Source organism: Cupressus sempervirens, chromosome 10 (genome assembly GCF_028749045.1).
Source record: "Cupressus sempervirens isolate cs-2001-9-10 chromosome 10, ASM2874904v1, whole genome shotgun sequence".
In the NCBI taxonomy this organism is placed as follows: Eukaryota; Viridiplantae; Streptophyta; class Pinopsida; order Cupressales; family Cupressaceae; genus Cupressus; species Cupressus sempervirens.
Window position 1 is genome coordinate 343,729,390 of NC_143127.1, and position 20,282 is coordinate 343,749,671.

Genomic DNA, 20,282 nt, shown 5'->3' on the forward strand with positions numbered 1-20,282 from the left:
TCCTCCTTCATCTTCTCCTCCTGAAGTGAATGTTTCTTATGATACCTTACAATGAGAGAATGATAATAATGTTAATGTTGTGGAACATGTAGTTCAACCTCCTCCTTTCCTTTGCATATACATAAGCTAAATCTCATCTTTGGGTAATGCATAAAAAATTTCCAAGTCCCATACATGGATAACAGTATTATTAGACCTTGGCATGGTTATACGAAGAATATTGATCTACGAGTGGACCTTTTGATGGGTTGACTAGTGGGTTACCTTCCTATTAGACTATTTGAACACCATCTTTTGCAACATATGTTTCCATTGATTCACTGTAGGGTCAGAAATCTACTAGGGAAGATAATCACTCCTCTATTCCTTCTTTTCAATCAGTTATTTCTCTTTAATTATGATTTGGGAGTTATGAGGTTCTCAATTCCTTGGGGGATCGATAATTTATTTATCTCCATGATTTTAATCAGAGTATCCTATGCTTTATTCTATACTTCACCAAGATTTTGGATCGAGTCCACACTCTTGCTAATGTGGGGGCTATATGTATCGTCTTAAATTGGACACATGCCAAATTGATTAAAGGTTTAGTACCTATCTAATGTGAGATCATAAATCTCCTTTCACCATTCTTTTTTCCTTCCCTTTTTATGTCCTTTCTCGTAAGTGGATTTGGGGTAAAACCCAATAGATCCTCTTTAAAGCTCTTATTTTCATGACATTAAGCTCGAGCTAGGATCTATCCTCCTAGATCATCCCTTCTTTTTATCTATCTACTTAGAATCTACTCTCTGTACCAAAATGACTATAACCCGGACATTGTACCTGATTTCACAGATCTAGAACCTACTTTGAGATCCTAAAGGGATCCAAGAGGATTTGGGACCTTGTTGTAAGGGGCGTAGTGTGCCTCTAACCAATAAGAGCTACAATACACCCTTGATGGGCCAAATATTTTGGGTCCCCTCTTTAGGTCCCATGTCAAAATACCTTTGGGGTGTTAATTCATAGGTTGGTCAGTCTTCAGGAGTTAGTAAAATTCAAGCTCTTTATAGGCCCTTCTATTTCCTCATTTTTGAATCATCAATCTACATTCACAAGCACTTTAGCACTCAAGTTTACAAGTATTCAGGTGCTCAAGTTTTCAAGCCTTCAATTGTTTTATCAACCATTTCTCCATTGAAGATCAGGGATTCAAGAATTCAATAAATTGACGGAGTTTATCTTCAAGAAATTCTTCAATCCATTCAAGATCCTTTGTTGCATCTTCTACATCGATTTATCTTCATCTTCCTTATCCAAATGAATTGGTGAAGTAAGTGCATTAAATTCTATTTGACAGATCTAGCTATTGTATGGTGAATTCATACATTTATTTCACATTCTTGTTATTTAAATTCAAGGATAACTGCTAAACTAGCGTTTGACCTAGGAAAACCCCCCATCAATAATAAAAACATCTATTTTATTATAGATTACGAATATCAAAATTGACAAGAAGGTTTTAGATCTGAGTACCCTTTTTCGCTTTCTTCATAACTACGAAACCAGAATCAGCATCACACTCATTCTATTAGGACTGCAACATGCCCTGGATCATTTGATTTTCCCCTAAAAGATCATTGAACGATTTCTAGGTTTTGTTTGTTATGTAGTTTCAAGTCCAAACCTGATGATTTCCCTTTATTTTGATAACCATAGAAAGTATAAAAAAGATTCTAAAGATGTCTTCTCCACCTTCCTTTTTCATTCAACATATTTACTTATGTCTATCTCTATCTTCTTACACCACATAGGGTTTTCAAGATATCTTTCCCCTATTCTTTTTGGACCTAGCTTATATTAGTGTTCCTTACTTATTTGATTACCACTAATCTCTCTAGATCTGGGTCTTTAGAATTGAGATTGAAAAGACTCGTCTCCTAGAGTTCCCTCCCTATTTTATATTACGTATGTATGATCATGTGCTTAATTTAGGCTCTTATCCTTGATTCACATTTTTACTCTTAAAACCACATCATTCTTCACAATTTGATTAGTAGCGTAAATGGAACTTTTAGGTATTCTATTTATTCACTTAGACTAGTGAAATTTGTAACCTATTACCATTGAGGAAAAACAAACTTCTTTATCTTCAATCTCTTTAATTGTCATAACTCTTTTTGTTAGCATGAATGTTGATGGTATTCATTTGGGGGAGTATCCTAAGTATTGTTAGAGCATGTGGGGTATTGTTAGCATGATTGACATGTTGCATTCATGACTATGTTTTACATTGATGACAACATAGTATAGTTTTTGTTAAGACTGGTAGAGTAAGAGATATAAATCGAGGTCATACAAACAGAGAGTTGATGTTCAGGTAAAGTGCGATTAAGGACATGTTATACACTTTTTCCTCATGGCAAGGTTAAGTGTGCATGAAGTACGTCAAATATGTATAGAAGATATGCTTGATTTACAAAGAGCAATAGAAAGATGGCTGGGAAGAGAAGATGAAAACTCATTTTCTATGTGTGGGTCCAGTATTTTGGCTCTTGAGAAAGAGTGATAAAGAAATTGTAGAAGAAGGAAAGCCCAAGGAATGCAGCTAAGAAAATAGCGATCTATTTATGTGCAATATGAGAGCCAGAGAAGTCTTACTAATAGCTCTTCTTGAAAATGAATTGAGTTAAGTAAAATCACTAGAAACATCTCATAAGATTTGGCTAGCTTTAGAATCTACTTTTGAAGGAGATAAACATGCAAAGAGTGTAAGATTAAACATGCAAAGAGTGTATGATTACAAAATTGGATATGTTTTTTTAGAGATGCTAAAATGTCGCAAGATGAATATGTGAGAATCCATATTGGTAGGATATCTGAAATTATTGCAAGAATCAAATCATGTAGTGGATCCAAAGAAAAAGATGAAATTTTATGGAAGATTTTGAAAACTTTGACACCACCATTCAAGCAAGTAGCACGGATGATTGAGCTTCTCATACCTTGTATTCAGGGGTTTACCATGGAACTTTGCTTGGAAGATTGGAAGCAAAAAAATCAAGTTTGAGACAATTGGGAGAATTAACAAGAGTAGAGACTGTTGGAAATATAAGAGGAGTAATTGAGAGGGGAGAGTTGAATCAGTTACTACTAAAATAAATCCTAGATCCCTTAGATGTCAGTACAAACTAGAAACTGAAAACTGAATACTGTTGATGCTCGATAAACATACATAAAATGTTGTAACTCGGTAATTACTAAATGTTCTTGGTAAATGCTTAACATACACACTTTATATGTTATCTATGATTACCATTACTCTAACTTGGTTGCAAACACATAAAACATAATAGCATGAACACATTTGACACCAAGATTTTACGTAGAAACCCAATTTGGGAAAAACCACTAATTGCAACTAGTTATTGTTTTCACTCTTTTGAAGTGAGCCTTGTTAGGAGCCAACCCTGTTAAAGGTTACAAAACACATTGTTAGGTGTGACCCTATTAAAGGATTTAATCACCTTGTTAGGAGTGGCCTTGTTAGAGGTCTTGAGACAATTCAATAGAACTACCACCTTGATAGAGGATTTGCAAATAGCTGTTAAGGCAACTATGTTAAGAGATTTAGATCACTGCTACAATGGTTAGAGAGTAACAATGAGATGACTTGATTTGAACGTAACTGAATTGCTAATTACAAATCTCTATTCTGGCTTGTACTTGATCCTTCTTGATCAAATATAGCTTTTTTTCTCCACATGATATTTTGCTTATCCTTCAAATTTGCTTCCTCTTCTCATCATTAAATCTTCAATAACATCTTCACACTTGCTCTTCCATTCTTTGAAACCACAACTTGAATTTATACTTATATCTTTCATATTGTCAAGTCGGTTTAGATACATCTTAGAATAATTAATATTCATCACCTTAGTCGGCTAGAACCAATAGATAAATCAATTGAACTTAATATGCCAAAATAAGAAAATCCTTCATTAGCTGACCCAGCTCGATAGAAACCAACTTTGAAGCAATTTCCTATGTCAAATAAAAAAATATCAGTTAACACTGCAAACATGCAAAAATCCTTTGCCAACCGAGTGAGCTCAATTAGTATTGGTTCCATCCAACTTTCCTTCATTAATCAAGTGAGCTTAGTTAACACTCATCTTCTACATACTTTCCTTCGATGCCCAAGTGAACTTGATACACACTGCCTTCTAAACAAGGCAACCACATAATTACTCGATAGACATAGAAAACTGCCTTCACTGCCTGAGTGAGCTTGACATATACTATCTAATAATAATATGACATTCGTGTAACTATTAAGTACTGGAATTTGCACCCTGGACTAAACTGAAAGAGTTCAGTAATTCTGGCATAACATGGGAATCACTTCTTAGTGAGACATGCAATCGAAGTGAAACCTTCAGTTTCTACGCCGGTTCCTATTGAATGATCAGTGAAATTTCCATGAATCTAATCTAAACTTGTGAGAAAAAGGATAGAAATTATTGAAAATAATCCTAAAAACCTACAGTCTAAAGTAAGGAGATAGGTGATACACCAAAAGTGATATGAAAGTTTCGATATAAATGATAGAGAAGGATTATTCAATTACTTGAGTAGATACAAAACACTCTCTTCCTGTAAAGACTTGCATAAATAATTTGTAATAAAGTTTGAAGAATGAAATTGCAAAAGGAGGAATACAAATGCCTCTTTCCTACAAGTTTCACCTTCTAAAACCTAGATTACAACCTGCAAATAAACTTACTCCTTTGCAAACAGGTGTTTGGGTGAGACAAAAACAACATGGAAGAATAACAATTCACTAGTTGTTCTTATCAAATCACTTTGACAATACAAACAGAATTGCAAAAAGAAAGAAAGGTTCAAAAATAGACTCAAATAGCATAAACTCAACTGCTGTCACCTATATTTAACTTTCAAAATGAGTTACAAATCTCTGCAAACAAAAAGTTAAGGACCAAAAGTCACAAAAGCTTCTTCTACATAATCAGAACTCTCCTAAATAATGAGTTCAAAACTCACTAAATACAATACCTAGCTCTTGGGTCAAATGCCAGAAAATAGCCCAGAAATGAGGACTTAATAACTCATGAAATAAATTCCTATCCCTGAAAAAGCTCCACTAACTCATTATGAACCCCATGACTCACAAAATTGCCCAGAAAATACTCCCAGTTCTCATAAATGGTTTCTTAAAATTAGGAGAAAGTCAAATTCGACCTAAATTGACTTCATAACTCCTAAATAGACTCCTTATGTTTCCAAACCAATTCTTCCCTCATTCTTGAGCACGTGACATTTAACTTAAAGACCATGACACATGAATAAATTAACCCACCTTTCTTTTTGCATTAAAGATAGAAAATATTAAATGATTTATAATTATATCACTTAATATCTTCTTTACAAAGACCAAGCTTATACAAAATAAGAAGTGTTAAACAAAACTCTTATACAAACCTTAGGCAAACACTTCTTCCACGATACAAATAAAAACACTTTCAAAAAGGAAATTAATCCCATAGAAAGCATGTGGATTTCAAAAAAATAATAAAAAGGAATTGAGGGCATGATATATGGTTTGATAACCCTAAAAGTCTTCATTTTTCATTTTTACGGTGACGAATCTGGAGACAAAAGAGTAGGGTTTATTGGTTTTTGATGCTGGCCACCACTATGAACTCACTTGTCTTTGATGAAAAGCAGTAAAACTTTGGAGCCGTCATGGACAAATGTGAAAGGTATTTTCAATTTAAAATACTTATCATTTTTTTCTTAAAATGTTTTGTTGAGGACTGGGTTTCTTGCTTTCCATTCTTTTCACATTATTCAGCCTGCACTATTGAAGATCCACTGTTATCTACCTGCAGCCGATTTGACTTGAGGGATTTTGAGTTTTGAGATGTCAATGCAACCTTCACAAATTCGCATTTGTAACTGGTAAGTCTTCTTTTGAGAACTAAAATTTGTGGTTTTGAACTGGGTTTCAGTCATTGTGGTTTTATTTCACAGCAACACCTATTGACAATGGTGTTACTACTGTTAACACCCCTGATACTTCCCAGTACTCCCTAGATATCGGGCCTTCTACATGCACCATCACATACTGGTCCCCATTGCTGACCCAGCTTGTTTATGCAGTCTCACCCTTTGCCAGCCTATAGAAAAATAAGGTTTGTTTATCTAGTTTCATGGCACCCCGATTTTTTTGAAATAAGGTGGAGGGTTTCATTGCTGTGAATTTTTTCCTTATTTAACTTTAATGCCACCTTTCTCCAACACCAGTTGATCTTCAAACAACATAGTGTTTGCTCTAATACCTATTCCAACCACAACCATATCAGTAGGTATGTGTATTCCATTCTTGAAAATCACTGCAACAACCTTACCCTCTGAATCCCTTTCAAAAGATGACATTACAGTTCCCTTTATGAACTGAACACCTTTACTCCTATAGTATTTCTCTTTTACACCTAATAGTGTGACCATGTTGTTCTATCAACAATAGTTTACTATTTTTATTATTTGAGCATGAACATATTGTTGTTATTCAATTGTTTTTGATACAAATCTGAAGCTCGCTCTTTTGTTATAGAACTTAAAGCTCTTTGTTGATTTTTACTGTTACTACTGTATTACCCTCCATTTTCGTGATATGTGAAAGATTGTTTTATGAGGTTCGAACACAGGCTCGTGACACTCATGAACTATTCTTCTATGATTTGCACCCATTCCTTGTGAAATCAACATGCTTGTTCTCGATTATAATGAAAGGTTTCATATCAGAATTAATATGTCCCTTTAACATTATATTTTCCACTTTTTTCTCACTTGAACACTTAGAATACACTTTTCTATTTTTGATATGTATTTAGAATAGGAAAAATAATGCATGTGTAGGTACGTAGTTGTAGGTATTCAATCATTGCTTATATATTTCAAGATCAAACCCCACTTTTTCCTGGGCAGGAGAATGAAGACTGGAAACTGTCCGAACAAGAGCTGGACCAGGAGCGGCATGAAAGACCATCTAACCAGTCAAAAGCTAAAAATAAATGACTGGTTACCTCCAACTCTACCTTCCTGTGTTATATTTTTCTTTGTTCTCAATATGTATGAAAGGCAGTAGTTAGACTCACGGCTTGTGTGAGATTCTTCATTTCTAACATTTGTCTATTCATTCCATACTTTGTAAAACTAAAAATTGTACATATCAGTTGATGATTTATGCAATGAACATTGTACTTCCTTTTGCTCACGATTTCTATATGATTGCAAAATTATGAAATGTAGATGAATAGAAAATGAATGATTTGGATGATTTTTTCTGCAATGTTACTATTAAGGTAAAATTCCAGCACGTGTAGAATTTTAGTAACATTTTTGGTGATCTTTGTTGTATGTTTGCTTGCCAAACATTTGACTAGTTTGCTTTATTCATTGGGTATAGTGTCTAAAATTATGCATCCCTAGCACCTAGACCTGACACAAAGCAACTTCTAAAGTTGGTGGTCTAGTTTTGAATGCATGTAGGTGAGCTTAATAGGACTTAAGACTCTTATTAGGTTGATAGATATGCATGATCAAACTCAAGTATCAACTTAAGAAATCAAAACCTTCATAGTCGACCATTTTGGTTATGTGTGGATGAGTGCATGAAAATGAATGGATGCATACACATGGTAGAAATATGGAGATCCATATATGTATGGTTAGCAACCAAACCTGTATAGCTGAATCGGTATGTATATACATATGTATGTGTGTACTAGGTACAAGTAGAAGTTCAAACACATACATGGATGCATGCATAAATGAGATGGGTGTAATATGATAGCTTAACAACATAAACCAGAAACTTGACTAACCTAAAACTACAAAACAAGAAACTAACCTAGGATAGAAAATAACAAAAGACAAGTGCTTGGACAACACTTTAAAACTTAACTAAAATGCAGACACACTTATTGAAAACATGTAAACTAACCTAGTATATACAAGATAGGACTGAAACTCATACCTTGAAACAAGGTTTGAGGTGAATCCCATTTACAAGGATTGGTAAAACATCTCCCTCCATTGTAGCCAGCTAGAAAGCATTATGCTCCTTGCATTCAACAATCAGAAACAACCCAGCCCACATGTGATCAAACTTATTATGATGGCCTGGCCTGCTTTTAAGAACATCCCATTTTAGCACAATATCACCCACGCTGAATTCTCTGGCTCTTGCTTTCTTGTCAAAGCTTCTCTTGACTTGCATCTACTAAGACTCCATAGTTTGCATAGATTTTCTTCTACTTTCTTCCAACTCCATTAGCTGTGCGCATCGCACCAGAATGAATCACCTTCTTTAAAAAGAACCAATTAAGTGGAGAGATCAAGCACTGGCAACTCTGTTTCAATAGACAACCGAGCTTCTTTCTCATGGACTAACTGATAAGGTGAATTTCCAATAATCTATTTTGGAGTGATTCTATTTACCCATAAGGCAACCTTTAATTTAGAGTACCAATCTCGTTGATTCTCCTGCAGAGTTCTTTTAATAATCCTTATAAGATTCTTATTGGAGGATTCTGCTAACCTATTACCTTGTGGGTAATAATTGGAAGTAGTACCAAGATAAATTTCATGCTTGAATGCCCAATCAGTCACTTTTGATCCAATGAAAGTAAGTGCATTATTAGAAATGATAGAATTAGGTACCCCAAATTTGTTCACAATATCATCATAAAAATTAAGGACTATTGTCTTATTTACATCCTTTAGCGCTACTGCTTCTATCCAGCATGTGAAATATTTAGTAGTAGTAATTATCCATTTGTGTCCTGCACTTGATGGAGGGTTGATAGGTCCTATAAAGTCAACACCCCATTTTTGAAAAGGTTGTTCTGTTTTAATTGGCTGCAAAGGAAAAGCTGGCAGCCTTTCCTTTCCTGCAAACATGGCACACTTGATACATTTTCTAACATACGCATGGCTGTCTTTAAACATATCAGGCCAATAATATCCACCTCGAAGAATCTTATACGCTATTTTTCTAGGGGAAAAATGTCCTCTTGAATGACCATCATGGAATTCATGCAAATTATTTGTAATTTGATCTGAATCAATACATCTGAGAAGGATACCATTGTGATCTTTTCGATACAAAACATCATTAATTAAGATGAAGGGAACAAATTGTAACCAATAATATCTCTGTTTTGCCTTGTCCAAATTGGCTGGACACTCACTGGTCTCTAAGAAATGAACCATATCCTATAACCAGCTTGCTGCTCTATCATTATTTTTTGTGGTGCCAATCAACAAAATAGTATTTTCTTGCCCTTGAAGTTCTAAAACTTCTTTATCAGCAATCTGCTCACATAAGCCTTTGCCTCTAACCAACTTAGTTATCCGAATATCCATGTCATTCTCCATGACCCATGTTATCCAGCCAACTCACTTTTCATTCAAATCTTTACTCAAAAGAAATTCTTTAACACTTGGATGTGCCACATGTAAAATTAATTTATTATTTGTCAACAAGTGCTTGAATTTTTTAAGGCTCTTAACAAGAAAAAGCACATATTTCTCAACAAAGCTATACATTTACTCATAGTCTTCAAGACCATTGCTGAAAAAAGTGATTGGTTGTTCCAATCCTTCCAAATTTTTTTGTACTAGCATAGCAGAAATAACATCAAAGCCACCATACACATAAAGAATAAAATCCTTACTAAAATAAGGATTTATCAACACTGGGGTTGCTGCTAAAGCATCTTTAAGTGCCTAAAAATTTTCTTTTGCTTCTTTAGTCTAGGCAAAAACAATGTTTTACTTAAGCATGGTTGTTAGTGGTTTAAGCAATGCTGCAATATTAGTTAGAAACCTTCTCACAAAATTTATACGGCCAATAAAACTTTGAAGAGCCTTTTTATACTGAGGTAAAGGCAGCTTCAAAATTGTTGCAACTCACTCAGGATCTATTGTAATACATTCTTTTGATACAACATATCCAAGCAATTTACATTCAGGGACAGAAAAATGCGCTTTTTTGGGTTTAATGAAATTCCAAATTCCTTACAATGCTCAAAGATCTGCTTCAAATGGTTAATATGATTTGCCACTTTGTGAGAGTAAACAATGATGTCATAAAGATATACTAAAACAAACTTATACATCAGATTGCTGAAAGCCATTTCCATCGCTTTCTAAAAATTTGCTCCAACATTGGACTGTCCAAATGGCATTCTTTTATATGCCATTGTTCCCCACTCCATAGTAAATGTTCTTTTGAATTGGTCTTCTTTCTTCACCAAAATCTAACTATAGCCTGAATATCCATCTAGCAAGGAAAACCATTTAGCTCGTAACACATATTGTAATATTTGCTCCATTGATGGAAGTGAATGTCTATCTTTTAATGAAACTCTATTCAAGTCTCTAAAATCCACACACAATCTTAGTTCTCCATTCTTTTTCCTTACAAGGACCAAATTGGCAACCCAACTTGTATGCTTAATGGGAAAAATTATTTTTCTTTCAATCAGTCTGAAAACTTCCTTTTGCATCAAAGGCTCCAATCTAAGATTAATTGGCCTTTGTTTCTACCGAACAAGTTTAGCTATTGATTCCAGCTCTATAGTGTGTTGTGCAAGTTGTCGATCAAAACCTTTCAAATCATTGTATTCCCATGCAAAAACATCACTAAATTCTTGAAATAAATGAAGAAAGGACTATTTTTCTTCAATAGAATTCACTTTGCCAAATTTACGACATTTTCTAGGTGCAATTTCCAAGTCTTCATACTGATTTTGTTTTACTAGCAGGTTTGCTTTACCAGCTTTTACTTGGTCATCCGAATTAAAAACACTTTCTAGTGTTACTAACCCCTTAGGTAACTTATTGTTTTTTAGCTGCAATACTTGATCTCAATATTGATCTCTGTAACTCTATTGGTTTGAATTAGCAAAAATATCCTCTTCAAACAGGAATTGCAAAATCTATTCATCACTTTCAAAAACTTGCCAATTGACATTATTATCAGGTACTAAAGGCCTGGTAATAACTTTTATATGTTAATGATCAGATTGTGCTTTAATGATGTTTACAATGTCATACTGAGCACCTACAGCTGCTAACCTATCAGCATGCTGATTTTTACTTCTAGAAATAGCAAGTATGTTAAAGGCATCAAAATTCTCAAGAAGATCCCACACTCTATGCCTATAAGATTTGAGAACATTATTTTTAACAACATTTAGGCCTCTTACTTGGTTTACTATCAATTCACTATCACCATATACCTTTAAACATTTGATGCCACACTTTTGTGCCCACTCTAATCCATGAATCAAACCCTCGTACTCAGTTGTATTATTCGTGCACGAAAAACTGAATCTAAAAGTGGCATAATACTTTTCATTTTTAGGTGAAACTAACATAACACCCCCACCAACACCTTGTTTACCCCTTGAACCGTAAAAAAAATACTCTATAACTAATTTTGTGATTCTTCCAACTGATTTTTTGGTTTTACTAAATTGGGAATAACTACATCTTGCTCATGTATGACATAAGTCCCTAAATCAACATGTTTCAAATCATAAAAATGATTTTCATAAGTTTGACTTAATGCCCATTCATCAAGGAGGATATTTGGAACATCATCTAGTTGGGTTCTAGCTTCAACAGTTATATCATGCTCTTCTTCATCAAATGAAAGAAAATTTGCATTCAAGGCGCAAGGTACATATGGCTCTATATGATTTCTTGCAAGTTGTTCAGACTTCATTGTTACCTTAGTACCATATCTAGTCCTAAAGAGCATATGAGACCAGTTAGATGATAAATAGCACACAGTAAAGTCTCTAGACAAATAGATGGCAAAATATGGAGGTAAGTCTATTACATAGATATCTTGTTGAATGGCAAAATTAGGACAGGCATGAAGAGTAAGACTTGCATCCTTGATCAGACCTATAGTAACAATAGATGTTCCATCAAGTTGAATAACACCTCTTTCAATGGGCTAATACTCTAATCCTAACTATTCAGCTACCTTTTTGGGCATGACTGAGCTTGTAGCTCTACTATCAACCATACAGTTATGAACTAATTTATCACCAATAATTAACGAAAGATAGAAAGGAGGAGGTTTAACCATCTTGCTTGACTCATTGGAAATTTTATCACTATCTTCTTGTTTCTCATCAGCATTCATCAATACAGCCTTTTTTGGTCCATCCACAACTCCCTTAGGATCTGCCTCATCAAATAAAGCTTTCTTCAAAATATCAGTTTGGCCAGAAATGGCCAATATCTCCCACATTGACATGGACACATTCATCTTCTTCATATTCTCCACAATATTAAAAGGTATAGTAACATGTGACTTTTGATGCGCTTTAGTAGCAACATGTTTTTTTTGCTTATGAAAATTCTCCTTGGTGGCAAGGACATGAGTATCTTCCATAGTATTTGTGGAACATAATGGTTCAACTATATCTGGTGCTTTACTTTTAATTGCCATCTACACTGTTTCAAGAGCCCTTTTCTTGGCTCAAGTATTGGATGATATTGGTGAATCATTATTTACTACACAAAACTCATCTCTTTGCCAATTAAGGAAAGCAGTTTCAGGAGTATGTGAATCATGTTGTTGTTCAAGTGCATCATTCGTATCATTCTGCTATCCCACAGTTGTATTTTGTACCATCAATGCTTGATTAATCACCCCATTGGTGCAAGTAGCCTAATTATGTGGTTCATTGCAAGGATAACACCATTCGAAGTATACTGCAAGATTATTTCGCATGGGCACAATGTCTTTTACTGGATTAACAACATTAAGAGAGGTCAAGTTATAAGACCAAAAAGGTCTTTGATTGATGTTTTGCCTATAACCCATTGCATTACCCTAATATCGTTGTCTATTTGCTTGGACTTGGCCTTGGTTTTGCTGTTGGTAAGATGGATTTATAGCTTGATTTTGCTGTTGATAAGGTGGTCTAGCCTGAAATTGCTATTTTTTCAAATTTATCAGCTCATTGCTAAAAGTTTGCATCATATTCTCAATTTTGAGTTGACTATTTTTTATCTCCTACAGCTCTTGTGAAGGGCCTGCTACAGCAATTTCTTGACTAGGAATAGTAGGTAAAGGATTAAAAGGTGAGATTGCTAATGGCATATTTGGCTGAATATCTGGAAAAATAGGCAATAGAGGCCTAGGGGCTATTTTTCCTACTTGGATAAGGCTATTTTCAACTCTAATAGCAATATCATATCCTTGAGGCAGTGAAACACCTCCCATTGATTGAATCATTACAGAAATATCACTATTTAAGCTTTTAATGAAGTAGAGAAATGCATGATCTACCGAAGGTCTTATTGAGACAGGTATTCTAGTCCAAGTTCTTTCAAACCGATTGTTGAAATCCATCATTTTCTCTTGGGGAGCATGCTTTATAGTTGTGAGTTGCTCTACTAGGGACAAATAATCTGACTTATCTTCAAAATACCTTATCAAAGCATCACCCAAAGCATCCCATGTGTTGATTGAACCAACAGCCAAACCTCTAAACCATTGAAGCGCTTTTCCTTTAACAGATGTAGCAAGTAACTTGGCAGCGACATCTTCTTCTGTAACATGATGAACACTGCACAATGTAGCGATGTCTAGGATATGTTCATATGCTATAGTTTGAGTCTCTCTAGTGAAATCTGGTAAACTCTTTAAGGCAGCTAGAGGTATATCATGATGTTGGGCAAGATTTATAGGGCTCCCCTAATTGAATGACGCAAAAGCAAATGCTTTTGCCATTGGAGGAGGTAATGGTACTTGCTTCTATGGTGCTGAAATCTGGATAGGAATAGTTTGTGTAAATAATACACTCTGTTTCAACAAAAAACTTGTATTTGTTGTATTTGCTGCTATAAAGCTGGTACTTGTTGTAGTTGCAGTTGAAGTAGTAGAAATATTAGTTTCAAACGATTCAATCCTCAATGTTGCACTTGCCGAATGCCTAACTTTTCTTTGACGTGATTGATTTCTTCTACCATACACATGAATATCAGGGGCTAAAAGCTGCCTTCTTGATGCAGGCTTAGTTCTGGCAAGAGTTCTTCTGTGCCTTTTTCGAGTTTCTAGCTGTAAATGTTCAAAACAAGTCAAACTTCTTGTTTGAATATTTCTCATAAATTTATTAAACTTTGTTGGCTGGTTGAAACATGGCTATCTGCTGTACTAGTACAACTAGTATTTTTTGAAAAATGTGCTTGTGTCCCACTAGGTGTGCCAAAACTGTTAAGTACCAGAATTTGCACCCTATACTGAAATAAAAGAGTTTAGTAATACTGGCATAACATGGGAATCACTTCTTGGTGAGACATGCAGTCGAAGTGAAACCTTCAATTTCTAGGCCGGTTCCTATTGAATGATCAGTGAAATTTCCATGAATCTAATCTCAACTTGTGGGAAAAACGATAGAAATTATTGAAAATAATCCTAAAAACCTACAGTCTAAACTAAGACAGGGGATACACCAAAAGTGATATGAAAGTTTGGATATAAATGATAGAGAAGGATTATTCATTACTTCAGTACATACAAAACACTCCCTTCTTGTAAAGACTTGCATAAATAATTTTTAATAAAGTCTGAAGAATGAACTTGCAAAAACAGGAATACAAATGCCTCTCCTATCAGTTTCACCTTCTAAAACATAGATTACAACCTGCAAATAAACTTACTCCTCTACAACTAGGTGTTTGGGTCAGACAAATACAACATGGAAGAATAACAGTTCACTAGTTGTTCTTATCAAATCACTTTGAAAATACACATAGACTTGTAAAAAGAAAAAAAAGGCTCAAAAATAGACTCAAATAGCATAAACTCAACTATTGTCACTTGTATTTAACTTTCAAAATGAGCTACAAATCTCTACAAACAAAAAGTTAAGGACCAAAAGTCACAAAAAATTCTTCTACATAATCAAAATTCTCCTATATAATGAGTTCAAAAATCACTAAATACAATATCCAGTGCTTGGGTCGAATGCCAGAAAATAGCCCAGAAATGAGGACTTAATAACTCATGAAATAAAGTCCAATCCTTGAAAAAGCTCCACTAACTCATTATGAACCCCATGACTCACTCAAAGCTACCCAGAAAATACTCCTCGTGCTCATAAATGGTTTCTTAAAATTAGGAAAAAGTCAAATTGACTTCATAACTCCTAAATAGACTCCTAATGTTTCCAAACCAATTCTTCCCTCATTCTTGAGCACGTGATATTTAACTTAAAGACCATGACACATGAATAAATTGACCCACCTTTCTTTTTGCATTAAAGATAAAAAATATTAAATGATTTATAATAATATCGCTTAATATCTTCTTTACAAAGACAAAGCTTATGCAAAATAAGAAGTGTTAAACAAAACTCTTATACAAACCTTAGGCAAACACCTCTTCCATGATACAAATAAAAACACTTTCAAAAAGGAAATAAATCCCATAGAAAGCATGAGGATTTCAAAAAAAACAATAAAAAGGAATTGAGGGCATGATATATGGTTCGATAACCCTCAAATTTTTCATTTTGCATTTTTACGGTGAAGAATCTGGAGAGGAAAGAGTAGGGTTTATTGGTTTTTTATGATGCCGCCACTGTGAACTCACTCGTCTTTGATGAAAAGCAGTAAAACTTTGGAGCCGTCATGGACAAATGTGAAAGCTATTTTCGATTTAAAATACTTCTCATTTTTTTCTTAAAATGTTTTGTTGAGGACTGGGTTTCTTGCTTTTCATTCTTTTCACATTATTCAGCCTGCACTATTGAAGATCCACTATTATATACCTGCAACCAATTTGACTTGAGGAATTTTGAGTTTTGAGATGTCAATGCAACCTTCACAAATTCACATTTGTAACTGGTAAGTCTTCTTTTGAGAACTAAAATTTGTGGTTTTGAATTGGGTTTCAATCATTGTGATTTTATTTCACAGCAATACCTGTTGACAATGGTGTTACCGGTGTTAACACCCCTAATACTTCCTAGTACTCCCTAGATATCGAGCCTTCTACATTCACCATCAGATACTGGTCCCCATTGTTGACCCAGCTTGTTTATGCAGTCTCACCCACTACTGGCCTATAGAACAATGAGGTTTGTTTATCTAGTTTCATGGTACCTCGATTTGTTTGAAATAAGGTGGAGGGTTCCATTGCTGTGAAATTTTTCCTTGTTTAACTTTAATGCCACCTTTGTCCAATACCAGTTGATCTACAAACAACACAGTGTTTGTTCTAATACCTATTCCAACCACAACCATATCAGTAGCTATGTGTATTCCATTCTTCAAAATCACCGCAACAACCGTACCCTCTGAATCCCTTTCAAAAGATGACATTAGAGTTCCCTTTAGGAACTGAACACCTTTACTCCTATAGTATTCCTCTTTTGCTAATAGTGTGACCATGTTGTTCTATCAACAATAGTTTACTATTTTTATTATTTCAGCATGAACATATTGCTGCTTTTCAATTGTTTCTGATGCAAATCTTAAGCTCGCTCTTTTTTTATAGAACTAAATCTCTTTGTTGATTTTTACTGTTACTATTGTATTACCCTCCATTTTTGTGATATGTGAAAGAGTATTTCATGACGTTTGAGCACAAGATTGTGACACTCATAAACTATTCTTCTGTGATTTGCATCTATTCCTTGTGAAATCAGTATGCTTGTTTTTTATTATAATGAAAGGTTTCATATCAGAATTAATATGTCCCTTTAACATTATATATTCTACCTTTTTCCCACTTGAACACTTAGAATACACTTTACTATTTTTTTATATGTATTCGAAATAGGAAAAATATTGCATGTGTGGGTACGTAGTTGTAGGTATTCAGTCATTGCTTACATCTTTCAAGATCTAACCCCACTTTTTCTTGTCTAGGAGAATGAAAACTAGGAACTGTCATAACAAGAGCTGGACCAAGAGCAGCATCAAAGACCATCTAACCAGTCAAAAGCTGAAAAATCAATGACTGGTTACCTCTAACTCTACTTTCCGGTGTTATATTTTTCTTTGTTCTCAATATGTATGAAAGGCAGTAGTTAGACTCACAGCTTGTGTGAGATTCTTCATTTCCAACATTTTTCTATTCATTCCATACTTTGTAAAACTAAAAATTGTACATATCAGTTGATGATTTATACAATGAACATTGTACTTCCTTTTTCTCATGGTTTCTATATGATATCAAAATTATGAAATGTAAATGAATAGAAAATGAATGATTTGGACGATTTTTTCTGCAATGTTACTATTAAGGTAAAATTCCAACATGTGTAGAATTTTAGTAACAATAACATCAAAGACAATACACAATTAATCAATTTTATCCAACAATCTCCTTCTTTGGCATTGATGGTAGCACAACATGTCATAACACAATGAAATTTTAAATTTTTACTTGAGAACTCCCTATGTCAGTATGAGCTCTTCCTTTCATTGGATTCTTCCTCTATTTGCGACAACTGATACCGAGTTCATTCATAGAACTTTCTCCCTCTTACAACAAACTTCTCCTTATTTTAGTTCCTTACTTTATTCTTGTTTCAAAAATTTCTCAAAGATATGATAGTAAACTTCTCCCTCTTTGACGACACATGTCAAAGACAATAATTCTGTTAATACCAATGTACCTTAAGTACTGATTCATTTGCAATATGCCCTTATAAATTTTGCACCAACTAATTGATCTTCAACTCAGCTCTTGTTAATGCATTAGCAAGCTTTATTTAGTGACCTTCAGATAGGGGAAAGACCCCTAGCTTACCTCTTAGATACAAAAATGCATCCTTAGTTAATGGCTTGGTAAATATGTCTATAATCAGTTCTTTTCTATTAACATATTCCGATCGGACTTCTTTATCCTGCACCAACTCTTTTAAGAAGTAATATTTTATAGCAATGTGATTTTTTCTGGTATGCATCACTAGGTTCTTTGATATGTTGATTGCACTAGTGTTATCACAGTATATAACTATAGAATCTTTGATCTTTATGTTAGAATAGTTAACTGTTACTGCCACATATTTTGCCTCTGCTATGGATTGAGATGTACAATTTTTCTTTTTGCTTGTCCAAGACACTAGTCTTTTACCAAGAAAGAATGCTCCACCGTTAGTGTTTTTTTTGTCATCAATACTTCCTGCCCAATCAGCATCAGCAAATACCTACAAGTCCAAATTGCCTCTATGTTTATACCATAAGCCATAGTCTTCAATACCTTTCAGATATCTCATGATTCTTTTGATTGCCATCATGTAATTTTCTTTAGGATTTCCTAAGAATCTTGCCACTATTCCAACTACTACAGCAATATCAGGCCTTGTATACACTACATACTGCAATTTTTCAATCATTGATCTGTACGTGGTCTGCTCTAATTCTTTGGAATCATTATTCTTGGAGAGCTTATGTCTAGTAGACATAGGGGTTCCAACTGGTCTTGAATCTTCCATTTCAAACTTCTTCAGTATCTCCTTGATATACTTAGATTGAGTGATGTAGATACTAATTATTTTTTTTGTTGTATCTGCAATCCAACAAAGAATTTTATCTCACCAAACATGGACATCTCAAATTCTTTACTCATTTCTTTTGAAAATGCTCTGCACAAGTCATCATTTCCTATAAATAGAGTGTCATCAACAAATATTTCTGCCAACACAATCTTCTTGTCTGGTGCTTCCATGATATACAGACTACTATTATCATTTGTTCTTTGAAAGCCAATTTGTACCAAGTAATTATGAAGTCTTCCATACCAAGCTCTAGGAGTTTGCTTGAGACCATATAATGTTTTGTGTAACTTGCAAACCATGTTTCTTTTGCTACGATCTACAAAACCTTCTGGTTGTTCAATGTAGACTTCCTCATCAAGAATTTCATTCAAGAATGCAGATTTAACATTGATTTGATACACTTAATCATTTATGTGTTGCATATGCTAGTAAAGTTCTAACACCTTCTAATCTTTCTATAGGAGCAAAAGTCTCACCATAATCGATACCTTCTTCTTGAGAATAACATTTACATACCAATCTTGTTTTGTTTCTTGAAACTTTTCCATCTTCATTTAACTTATTTTTTAATACCCACTTTGTACCAATTAGATTTTTATCTTTGGGTTTAGGAACAAGAGTCCAAGTTTCATTCTTTTCTATTTGTTTTATCTGTTCATTCATTTCTTCAATCCAAATTTCATTTTCTAGAGCATCTTTAAAACTTCTAAGTTCAAATTCAGCAAGTAAACATGTACCTTTTAATTTGCTTCTTGTCATTGTTCTATCAGATTTGTCTCCAATGATCTGATCAGGTGCATGATGGCTTTTGACATATCTTGCTAACATAGGCTCTTTGGGACTTGAATGAGTTCCATTGTCATCATTCTGAACTTTAGTTTCAAGCTCGAGTCCTTCTGTCTATGACTCGAGTCCATCAAACTTGGTTTGAACTAGCTCATTAGCCTCTGATTGTGATTCAGGTCCTTCAGATTCTAACTTGGGTTACACTATGTGCAACTCGATAATCGTTGGAGATTCTGGGGACTTGGGAGATGAAGCTTCCTTTCTTTCAGTTAGAATTGGCAAGGTATCAAGTTCATAGTAAACAAATCTTCCGTAATCCTCTGGCCCTTTGCTGCTTCCTTCTTCACTCTTTTTTGCAAACTCATCAATTCTAACATGTGCACTTTCTATTATTTTATAATTAGACAAATTCAAACATTTGTACGCTTCATGATTCTAACTTATGACTCATGTTAAAAATCCCTAAAAGAGTTCTAACTGACCATAAAGATCTCCAAAAAGCTTGGTCAAAGAATGAATTCGACCCAAAATAAAAACCCTACAATCTCTCCTCAATAACTCAAAACATTTGAAATACCAAGTCTTCAGCTACTATTTATCCTCCTTTTTCTCCTCCAAACACCTGTCATAATTGATTTGAAATCCCTAAGTACAAGATTTGAAAAAGATACATGACTTTGAAAAGGTCTATACATTTGCATTTAATTAAATAAGATTATAAAGTGATTTATAAAATACCAATAAATAACCTTATTTAAAATGCAAATATTTACAAAAAAATAAATGTTAAAATACTAACACTTACCCCTTCCACCCCCATGGCATAAAATATTATATTTTTTTCCACTTTCTAAAACCCACAGCAATATACAAACATTGTGAAAA

At 34.1% G+C, this 20,282-nt stretch overlaps 1 protein-coding gene across 1 annotated transcript in view; it reads right to left on the reverse strand.

Moving 5' to 3' along the window:
• Positions 1-20,282, reverse strand: part of LOC149533992 (MADS-box transcription factor 23-like) — a 227,032-nt gene that overhangs the window by 126,702 nt on the left and 80,048 nt on the right. The gene's annotated exons all lie outside the window — the stretch shown is intronic.